Source organism: Neomonachus schauinslandi, chromosome 10 (genome assembly GCF_002201575.2).
Source record: "Neomonachus schauinslandi chromosome 10, ASM220157v2, whole genome shotgun sequence".
NCBI classification, from domain to species: Eukaryota; Metazoa; Chordata; class Mammalia; order Carnivora; family Phocidae; genus Neomonachus; species Neomonachus schauinslandi.
The window spans coordinates 101,097,360-101,108,754 of NC_058412.1; positions in this window are offsets into that span (position 1 = coordinate 101,097,360).

The following is an 11,395-nucleotide window of genomic DNA, read 5'->3' on the forward strand; positions in this document are numbered from 1 at the left end:
TTGAGAGGTTAAAAGACAATGAAACTCCTTGGCTGTGGCAGGCGTCAGAGAAGGAGGGCTGAGTAACCCCAAAGGAAACTCAGAACATCAGTGAAAACAATGACCTGGACGCTAGAGTCACATTATAGTTAGGTTGAAGTTTGAACCATTAGACACTTCCCTCCCGGGTGGCAAACAAACTACCCTTTGTCAGTTCCTGTCTATGGAAAATGAAGCTAGACTTTTATCCCAATTACAAACTGAATGTTATTTCGTAAAATTGAAATCTTGACTTTCTTTTATTAAATCAGCGGTTCCCAAACTTTGCTGCAAACTGGAAACGCCTAGGGATCTTTAAAATATACATCGTTTTAATTGGTCTGGGGTGCTGTTTAAGCTTAGAGTTTTAAAACTCTCCAGTGGTTCTCTTCTGCGGCCAATTTTGGGTACTACTGTAGTCCGTGATTTGGCGAAGTGGTAAAGTGTTTAAAAAAGAAAAAGAAAAGAAGGCACAATTATCTCCCTTTGTCTTTTTAAGGCTAGTAATAGAATTAGCTGGCTTTCTCCAAGCACACACAGGACAATAGGTTTCTTGACAAATAGGAATCCCCAGCATGCTGTAACAGTACTTTCTTTGAGATAAAAAGACTAGGCAGTATAACCTTTTTCTTCTCAAGATAGCAAACGTCCTTCCTACCCAAACACCAAACTTATACACCTATTTTAAGAGCGAATGCGCCACGAATGCCTCTCAGAACTTAGAAGGACGAGCTCCAAGACCAGAGGGAAATAGAACCCCGGTAGACCCACCATCATTCGACGGGGTTGTGAAGCGACCAGGACTGGGAAAGGCCGGGGTGTAGGTTCCTGGAGCCCCCAATACGGGCGCCGTGGGCAGCGCCTCAATAAAGTTACTCAGTGAAGTTTGCTCCCGTTTCCAACCATGCGCCTCCTTGGCCCAGGGGCGCGGCCCCCGCCACCTGCTCGGCGCCAACGCTCCCCGGCCGCGCCCCCTCCCTGGACCTCCGCCACCTCCTCTAGTCGCGCACTCTGCGGGCAGCCGTGTGGCCGGCTAGACCCCGTGTGGGCTCGCTTCGCCCCTCCCCGGCACCCCTTAGCTGCAGCTGGCCCTGCCCCTCGGGCCACGGCGCCAGGACCCCCGCGCGCTGGCCCGGCACCGTCCCGCCTGGAACCCCTCGGGAAGCCCGCCGGTGCAGCCAGGCGTCTCTCCAGCCAAGGCGGGGGATCCGGGCGCCCCCGCATCCCCCGGCCGGGGCGCCTGCCGGCGGCCCCCTCCCCGCCCAGCAGCGCTCGGCACTTTCGGCCCGGGGTCGGGAGCGCGCCCCTGGCCGGGCGGTCCGGTGCTGCGCACGCGCGGAGGCGCCCGCCAGCTCGCCCACGGCGCCCTCACTCACCGTCCGCGCTCTTCGTCACCTCCGGCGTAGCCGCCGCCTGCGTTGCTCGCCGCTGGACGCCCCGGCCCGGTGCCCACTCTTCAGGGCCCGGCCCGGGCACTCGGGGATCCGGCGCCCGGCGGGCTTGGCGGGCACCCGCACGCAGGGCACGCTCCGCGGGACAGGGCGCGCGCTCCCGGGCTCCGGGAGGGGGCGGGACCAAGCAGGCCGCGCGCCCGGAGGCAGCCTTGGATAAGGGGCATGCGCACTGCTTGTCCCTTCCTAGGGTCCGGTTGCGGAGAGGGCGGTGACCTTGGACCAGTGAGTGAATGGGAGCAAAGTGGAAGAGGGCTAGGATTCCTCCTCCCTGAGAGGCAAGTTCACCCTTGTCCCACAAACTGCAGTTTTTTTTCTCTGGTTCCTTCAACTAATGTGTTCAACATTTATTGAGCACCTACTTTGGCAGAGCTTTTGTTCAGGATACAGGGAGTTCTCCAATAATGGGAACCATTGGCTTGAGATTCGTTTTCCTGCACTGATTGCGTCCTTCTCTTTGAACAGATAAGGGGAGTGCACTACACTCTTAAGCGGTTTGGGGAAGGAGAGTTGCTGCTGGATTAGGGTGATGCGGGAAACTTCTTTGAGAAGCCTGGAAGAATAAGAACTGGCGTCAGAAGTTCACCTGGAGAGAAAGGTGAACACAAAGGAATAAGTTGCCAAAAAAAAAAAAAAAGTACACACACACACACACACACACACACGAACCCTACTGGGGCAAGTTTAACCTGAGCGTATTGTTCATAGTGAAGGACGAAAACGGTGGCTGAAAGGGTAGTTGAAGCTCATCTGGAAATTATTTTTAATACTTAACCTCAAAATTTTACCTTTTTTCAGTGGGTAATTGAAAAATATTAAAGATGGGAGGAGATGGGAGGTAAGGTCTGATTAAATGCAGAATTTAGGAATATAAAGACTAGAGACATACGATGTATATATCCTGGTTAGAAGTGGTAGGGTCCTAAATTCCAGTGTTGGTACCAGGAATCGAAAGCATGGAATAGTTTTCAAAGATTGTGAAGGACAGGAGAATTCCTTAGCTTTTGTCACTGCCTTTTGGGGTGTACAGAGTTTTTTATAATGACAGATACCAACTTCATTAGATTAGATCATCATCTTTGGGAAGTATTTATTAGTGGATAAATTAGACCTCTAAAATAGAGACACTAAATGTTTCATCTAACTAGAATCGGACCCTGGTAGAAGTCATTTCTACTCAATTGAAAAACTTAAATTTGAGAGACTGTGTGTGTGTGTGTGTGTATAGACACATGGGCTTTGGGAAACAAAAAAACCCTTTTATAAAGCCCAAGTGTTCCATCACAAACTGTCCAATGTTGCACAAATGACTAATATCTCTGAGTCTTACTGTGCTCATCTGTAAAATGGAATCATGATGGTTAATTTTAATGTGTCAATTTGGCTATGCCATAGCACTAAGATATTTCATCAGACATATCCTAGATATTTCCATGAAGGTATTTTCTCAAGGTAAGATTAACTTATAAATCAGTGGACTTTGATTGAAGCAGATTGCCCTCCATAATGTGGGTAGGCCTCATACAATCAGTTGAAGGCCCTAATAGAAAAATACTGACATCCCCTGAGTAAGAAGGAATTCTGCCAGCAGACTGCAATTCTTCCTTTGGGTCTCCAGTGAGCCGGCCTACTCTCCAGATTTTGGACTTGCCAGCGTCCACAATAATGTGAGTCAGTTCCTTAAAATAAGTCTCTCACTTTCTCTCTCTTTTGATAGGTAGGTAGGTAGATAGACAGACATTGGTTCTGTTTTTCTGGAGGACCCTGATTAATATACCTTGCAAGGTTATGAAAATTACATAAGTTAATTACCATCTGAATCTGAAAAACGGAGATTCTAATCTTTAACTTGTGAGGTTATGAAAAATTAAGTGAAAGTAGGTAAACAGGCAGCATGTATTAGGGTCTGAATGAGTGGCAACTACTATTACTTGTGAATGAATAGCAGCGGCAAAAGCAAAAGAGGAGAAAAGGTGGATATTGGCACTGAAAAGTATTTTCTCAGTTCACTGGGTAATAATATTAAATTTAATAAACAAATTTAAGAGGTAACAGAAAATTCTGGTCTTCCTAACTCAGACATGCTAAAAGGTGATACATATGAACATTTTAATTATTTGCAAATAAATGCCAAATGAGCTATTGAGTAAAGATAGACTTTAGGGGGGCGCCTGGGTGGCTCAGTTGGTGAAGCGACTGCCTTTGGCTCAGGTCATGATCCTGGAGTCCCTGGATCCAGTCCCGCATCGCGCTCCCTGCTTGGCAGGGAGTCTGCTTCTCCCTCTGACCCTCCCCCCTCTCATGTGCTCTCTCTCATTCTCTCTCTCTCAAATAAATAAATAAAATCTTTAAAAAAAAAAAGATAGACTTTAGGTGTACTTTTACTTTATTTGAGAGAGGGAGAGCGCCTGCACATCTGCATGCACATGCGCACACACATGTGCAAGTAGGGAGGGGAGGGGAAGTGGAAAAGAGAAAATCTTAAGCAGGCTCCATGCCCAGCTCAGAGCCCAACCCAGGCTCAATCTCGGGACCCTGAGATAATGACCTGAGCCGAAATCAAGAGTCAGATGCTTCACTGACTGAGCCACCCAGGTACCCCTTAGCTGTACTTGTAAAACACCAAACATGCAAAGCAGAGATATGAATTCACATCTGAACATCTTATTCCAATTTAAGAATCAGTTCAATTCTCTCTACTTGCTACTTGGAAGGAGAAACTTAAGAAGAGGTTACTTTTGAAATAATTCCCAGCCTCAGAGTAGGTACGTGATACAGAATTCAGTGTGTTTATTGAATTCCTTCTGGGGCAGGCCCATAGCTATAGGGAGCATGCAAAAATGGATAAAATATTCCATTAAATCTACAAACATTGCCACTTACTATGTACTAGGCAATATCCCTACCCTCAGGGAATTTATCAAAGAGCCTAGAAAAAAAATGAATAATCATACCTATAATTTAAGGTAGGGTGTGGCAAGTTCCTTTGGAGGGATGTGAATGATTGGGCCAATTACATTTTGTTCAGGAACTTGATGCTGGGGGCTCACTCTCCTAAACCTGTCTGCATTGTGGCCCCCAGCTTTGCACAGTTTGGTATGGTGTGAACCAAAGGGGTAGAGCAGCAAGCATCTTTTAAAACTGTTTTGAGCAAAGTTGATAAATATTAAATAAAATAACATTCCATTGACTCATTTCTGAGCTTATAGGATGAAGTCAGAGATGGCAGGGTAGGAGAGACATTTACTATGCATTCAGATGTAAAAGCTCCTGGTTTCTCTTTATTGTCATGGCTGCTGTTTTGTGTAAAGGAGAATGTAACTTTAGAGTTAGGAAAAAAAAAAAAAAAACGAGATAAATTTTCCCTGACCTAATGGAGATTTATGAGGAAAATACATAAAAACTAAAATGAAAATAACAAAAGGTGGGGGTTTGCGTTTATAAAAAGACAAGGAATGATTGAGTTGGAAACCATTACACAGGTGGACAAAGATGACCATTATGTTTGTCCTGTAACCAGTGCTGTCATAATGTGACCTCCTTTTTCCTTTTGGCTGAGAACAAAATATTCCACCATAGATGACAGTGAACCAACTCCAGGATTTACGGAAGCAAGTGATTTGGGGAAAATACCTAGCATTTTAGTAACCGTTAAATACTCAGGATATTTTATTTTGAGAATTTGTGAATATATTCATTTCAGAAGCTCTGCCATGGTGAATGGGAAATAAAGTAATCTGGGATTAAAGAAAACCCTATACTAGAAAAGGAAGAGTTTTAATAAAAATCAAAAGGAATGGCCTCCAGCCATGGATGTTAATTATCATCTGATGAATAATAATGATGATAATAGGAGATGTGAAATAAGTTAAAATACATCCTGGGCCAGATTTTTTTTTAAATTACAAACCCTGGAATGTTGCCTTGAAAATTTAACCAGTGTGCTAGCATTAAATGGTTTAAAATTAGACTTAAAACACAATTAGCTCTACACTATTCATATGTAGCACTCTCCATGATTTTTTTTAGTAATGCTATTCAAATGAATTCAGTTTGCTCAGTTATCAAAATAGAATGTTGATCACCCAGTAGAGAGAATGGCAATATAAATGTTTCTTCCTGTAAGTATATTTGATCTTGAAAAATCAAAATTTAATAACATGACACAATATTGGTTATTCTTTGCAGGCTTTACCTCCTTCTAATATTTTATTCCACTGACAAAATGTGATTGACACAACTTTCCAATTAGCTGACTTTTGCACATTTTAATTATACCTTTATTTTTGAATATTAAACTTTACATCAGGATGACATTTAAAATATTAAATTAAGTATAATCGTAAAAATTAAATGCATATAAATTGTTTTGTATAAGCAATGGTAAAAACAGTACAACAAATCCAGTATTGGGTTACAGAGGGTTTTTTCCTTTAAAAATGAACCTCCTACAGAGCATTATATCCAGTTTTGTAGAATGTAAACACATACATTAAGCAAGGTTTTGTAAAGTCATGTGAATATTAAAATAATTATTTCTATACCTTATTTTCTACTTTAGTGGGATAGCCTAGGTCTCAGTGGCACTGCTGTATATGTTCTCTGGATTTTTTACTTTGTGTTTATTTAGCAAATGTCCTAATAGAGCAGTCATCTCTGACAATGGGATCATAAAACCTTTCTATGATGCCTACATTTATTTGATATGTTTAACTCTTGTGTCCAATATCCTATTGCAAGTAGAAGAGCTAACCTACATTCATGACAAATATTTCCCATCTTGTTTTCTTTTCTGGCAATTATTGACCATCTGTACCTAATGTATTGGGTATAGCTAATATTTCTCAGTGGCAAAACACTCTAAGACTTAGTGGCTTTAAAACAACAAGCTTTGTTTCTTCCATCAAGTCTATGGGTCTGCTATGCTGTTCTATGTCTGGGCCAGGCTTGGCTTATCTTGTCCGAGCTCTCTCAAGCATCCACATTTAGCTGATGGGGTGCCTGAAGGCTGGTTGGTCTAGGATGGTCTCAACTAGAACAACTCAGCTCTGCTTTGTGTGGTCCCTTATCTTAGCTAGCAGGCTAGTGCAGGTTTGTTCTCAGAGCAGCCGTGGCCCTGCAGAGATGGTGTAAAAATACACGAACAGATTTTCAAGCCCCTGATTGTATCAAGTTGACACTGTTTTACTGGCCAGAGCAAGCCACATGGGCAAGCCCAGAGTCCGGGCAGGAGGGCACTCCCAAAGGTGTGGTACAGACATTCGGGCATTCAATCTGCCATGTTTAGTGTTTTATTTGATTAGTCCTATCATGTTCTATTCTGTTCATTTCCAGTTGTTCTTACTCTGCAATGATTTTTTAATTTATCTTAGCTGCAGGGTTGAATATTTCTACCTGTTGTAAATGAAATCTTTCTCTAAGTTTTATTAGTATCTGTCTTTTCGAACTTCTTTGTGGTTTAGTCATTTTTACACTTTTTTTTTTTTTAATTTCTTTATTTGACAGAGAGATAGCACAAGTAGGCAGAGCGGCAGGCAGAGGGAAAGGGAGAAGTAGGCTCTCTGCTGAGCAGGGAGCCCGATGCGGGGCTCGATTCCAGGACCCTGGGATCATGACCTGAGCCGAAGGCAGTCGCTTAACTGACTGAGCCACCCAGGTGCCCCTCATTTTTATACTTTCAAAGCCTCTTTTTAAATTTGATTGTATGGATAAATGAAAATAAATATGATTTTTGATCAGCTAAATAGTAAACAGATACAATGTGTTTAAAAGACTTTATATATTATCTTGAGTTCAAAAAAGGTATTAAATGCTATATATTTTGTCAAAATTCTAAACCAGATTTTGGGAAGATTAAATAAGTAAATAAATGTTCATATGCATATAATATTGATAAATACTTCCTGCTTGTCCAATGTCTACTTAACATTTGTAGTTCACACGTGCATTTTTCACTGCATTTCTTTACAATGGATGGCTCAATTTATCATGTAAAACCATTCCCCAGTTCATCATATAAAGCCATTTCTGGTTGAATTTTGAGGAAAATATGCTGAAGGGCTATATATGGAGAGATTCATAAACCCAGACATTAAATAAAAGCCATCATATTTCATTAGTTGGGTATATGACTAAGCTATGTTTTAAGAACTAGAACAAGTACATTTCCATCTCTGGGGTTACTTATTTGGTGGAGATTCAAAGTCCTATGGAAACCTTTTTTCTTTTTCCCTGTAAACAGGCATTATAAATTGTTTGTTACTAGATTATAACCTTATAAGAGTAAATTACAGTTCACAGAGCTTTGAATTACTACGCAACATTTTGTGCCTACATGAGTAAATGACATAAAATAGACTAAGAAAACACCCCATACTTATGTTATGCTGTTCGCCCTTTTAAAAACGGTTATTACTGTGTAACTCCTCATAAAGCTGGAGAACATATTCTTTCTGATAAAGTAACTTGGACCAGGGGAAGCCCTATAGATTCTAATTCTCCCAAGGTTAGCTTTGTCGATTTGGAATATTCTGGAACCTAATATGACACCAGACCCCCCCCCCCCCGCCCGCTCTGATTTTCCTTAGAACCAGACCTCCAAACAGGATTCAAGTGCAAGTAGTTTATTTGGAGGTGATCCAAGGAAACACTGGTGGTGAAGTGGGAAAGTAAAACAATAAAGGGGAAGCAGCCAAGTTACAGGCTGGAGTTCAATCATGCAAGGAAAACTCTGGGAGCCAGCACAGAGCACACGCCTCAGGGATATTCCAGTCAAGGGCCCAGGGAGCTGGAATCATTATCCACTAACTACCATTCATCAAGGGACAAGAGAGATGGAATCATTACCCACCCATCTAGTCTATCAGAGATGAAGAGCTGCTCCAAGGGAAACTATTCCCTGCACTTTGATTTAGCCCTTGCTCATAAACTGAAGGTGTTTCTGTGGCCAGAAAAAAAGTCAAAATCAATTGCTGGCCATTGTAAGCCAGGCATCTTGCACCAGTAGGTGTAAGGAAATAAGAGCAGTGTAGCACCAGTATGCAGCAGGTACAGAGGGACACAAAGTGGCATCATTGCAGTCCCTTCCCAGGCTGACCTGAATATTATCTTCATTTCCTTTAATGCCTCTTTTCCCATGTTTTCTATTTTCTTGTCCTCTCTGATGCTCTCAGAATTCAATACTCTCAATAAAGGTATGCTCTAAAGATACACATACTAGGGGAGCCTGGGTGGCTCAGTTGGTTGAGCATCTGACTCTTGGTTTCGGCTCAGGTCATGATCTCAAGGTCATGAGCCACCTGGCTCTGCACTCAGCAGGGAGTCTGCTGGAGAATCTCTCCCTCTTCCTCTTAAGTAAATAAATAAATCTTAAAAAAAAAAAAAATCTACATACCAGACAGTAACCCACTATGCCCACAGGACAATTTGGGCTTGCCAAACCACCAGGCTACTTACACACCCTGGTGCAGGCCACTTTACATCGGATTGTTTCTAGAAAATTTGGAAGAACTTGTACAAAGATGTAGGCATCTTGGAGAAGACCTAAAAACTAAAGTGTTAGCAGATATCCATCAGAAGCACATTGGAGGAAAATTTACCCCCCCCCCTTCCCTCCTTGGAGATATTTGGCAGTGGCTGGAGACATTTTTGTTTGTCACCAATGTGGGGGAGGGAGGGAACTGTTGGCATCAAGTGGTTAGAGGTCAGGGATGCTGCTGAACATCTTACAACATACAGAACAATACCCTTCCACCCCACAAAGAATTAGCCATCCTAAAAATTCAGCTGTGACCCTGTTCAGACACTCTGATCTAGAGAAACATCAGTGGGGGTAAGAAAGAAGCTATAGATCATGCCTTCCAATTGCCTCTTCTAATCTTTACTCCCAAGTTTTACTCTGACAAAGTTTCCAGTGATTTCTAAAGGTGTTGCTAAGCATGTTGGGAGGCACAGAAAGGAAGCTCATTTTGTTTTGTGAAACTTATACTAAATTGAATAAGGGAGTAGCAATCTGACCTTTTAAAATGTTTCCAGATGCTGAGTGCAGGATTGAAATGCTAAATCCAGAGAACCAACTATTACTGATTAGTAGTGCTATGGCAAAAAGGGCAGTTTTCTTTTGACAAACCAAGTCATGAAGGACGGAAAGATACTGACACTCAGTGATTAATTTCTGGAAATGTGGTTGAATGAATCAAATTATGTATCATTTGATGTCATTAAATTTGAGTTCCTGAATTATATGTGGACCTTTCCCTTTTCAAACATTCTCAAGTGTGTGAAATTGAATGTGCCATTTACAAGCTATCATGTAATTTTCTGTTTTCTGAAACAAAAGCAACAATCTGGGTACATTAAAGACCATTATATAATTGACAAACCTGCTTTTTAAAACTTGATCCAAAACACTTAAAATTACTATCATTTGTCAAAGGGAGTTATTCTTTAACAGTGTAAAATCATTTAAAAATTAGAATTAAAACCCCCTTTTGCTTTGTTCCGACAAGAATATCTTCCATGTGTACACATTTTCACAGTTTACAAAGTTTCTTTTCATGTCTGCTAACTCACTTGATTTTCAAATCAACCTTCTGAACAGAACAGATACCATTTTCCCCATTTTTAAAATGAGGAAGCTAAAACTCAGAGATGGTAATTTACCGATTCAGCTATGGAGACAGAGTATCCACTATTTGTAAAAAAACAAAACAAAACAAAACAAAAAACAAAACCACTAAATTTTTATCACATCATATTACTTTGACTTGATGTTTAATATCAAGATTTAAAATTTTTTATCAAACTAATACATGTAAAAAAGCATACAAATCATTAGTATGAAACTCAGTGAATTTTCCCAACTTAAAAATATCCATGTAACCATCACTCAAACCCTCATCCCAAAAGCTTACTTCATACATCTTATGGACACTACTGCCTATTTCCCCCAGGATAACACTGTCTTTTGTTCTGATAGCATTCATTTATTTGTTTTGAACTTTATATAAACAGAATCATATGGTATGTATCTTTTGTGTCTCTTTTTGCTCAATATCAAGTTTTTGAGCTCCATCCAGATTATGAAGTATGGTTGTAGGTTGTTCATCCTCATCATTGTATCGTATCCTGTGTGTGAATATTTCAAAGTTTAATCATTCATATGATCATTGATGGTCATTTGGTCATTTCTGGTTTTTTCCTATTATAAGTAGTGGTGCTATGAATTTCTTATACATGTCTTTTGATGAACATAGGTACATGTTTCTGTTGAACTTACACCTACATATAGGATTGCTGGGTCAGAGGATTTGCATATACTCCGCTCTAGAACATACCACCCAACAGTGGTTGTACACATTTATACTCCCACCAGCATCATTTAAGAGTTCTTGTTATTTCTTAATCTTGCCAAAACATCACATTATCTGTCTTTTTCATGATAGTCATTCTTTTAGGTGCTGGTTCATATTATGGAGATACTAATAGTTGGAACTAAACCTCTTGGTATCATAGCCTGTAGGTTAAACACTGATTTTAACACTGAAATTTGCTTTGTTGTCCCTTGTCTCCAACTACATAAATGCGGGGCCTTAATACCCTCTTCAGAGCCATGTAATTATTTCCAATTGTCCATTTAGCTCAGAGGGTTCTTTCTTCTAGATTTTGTCTCTGACCATTCATTAGTGTTTGGTGCCCACGAGGTGTGTGGCAGGTGGTTTAATCAGTACCACGTCCTTTAAGTAAGTACTGTGTCTCTACCAAGAGGGATTTTGCCCAGTACTTCAGATGCTACCAAAATCCAGGGCAACTGAAGAGCATATGGTATGTTGCATTCTGTTTTCCCTACACGAGAGTCCTATTCTGTGTTCCACTATAAAAGTCTTTGTTACCTGGGCTTCAAAGCATTGTCTCTGCCTCTACTTATA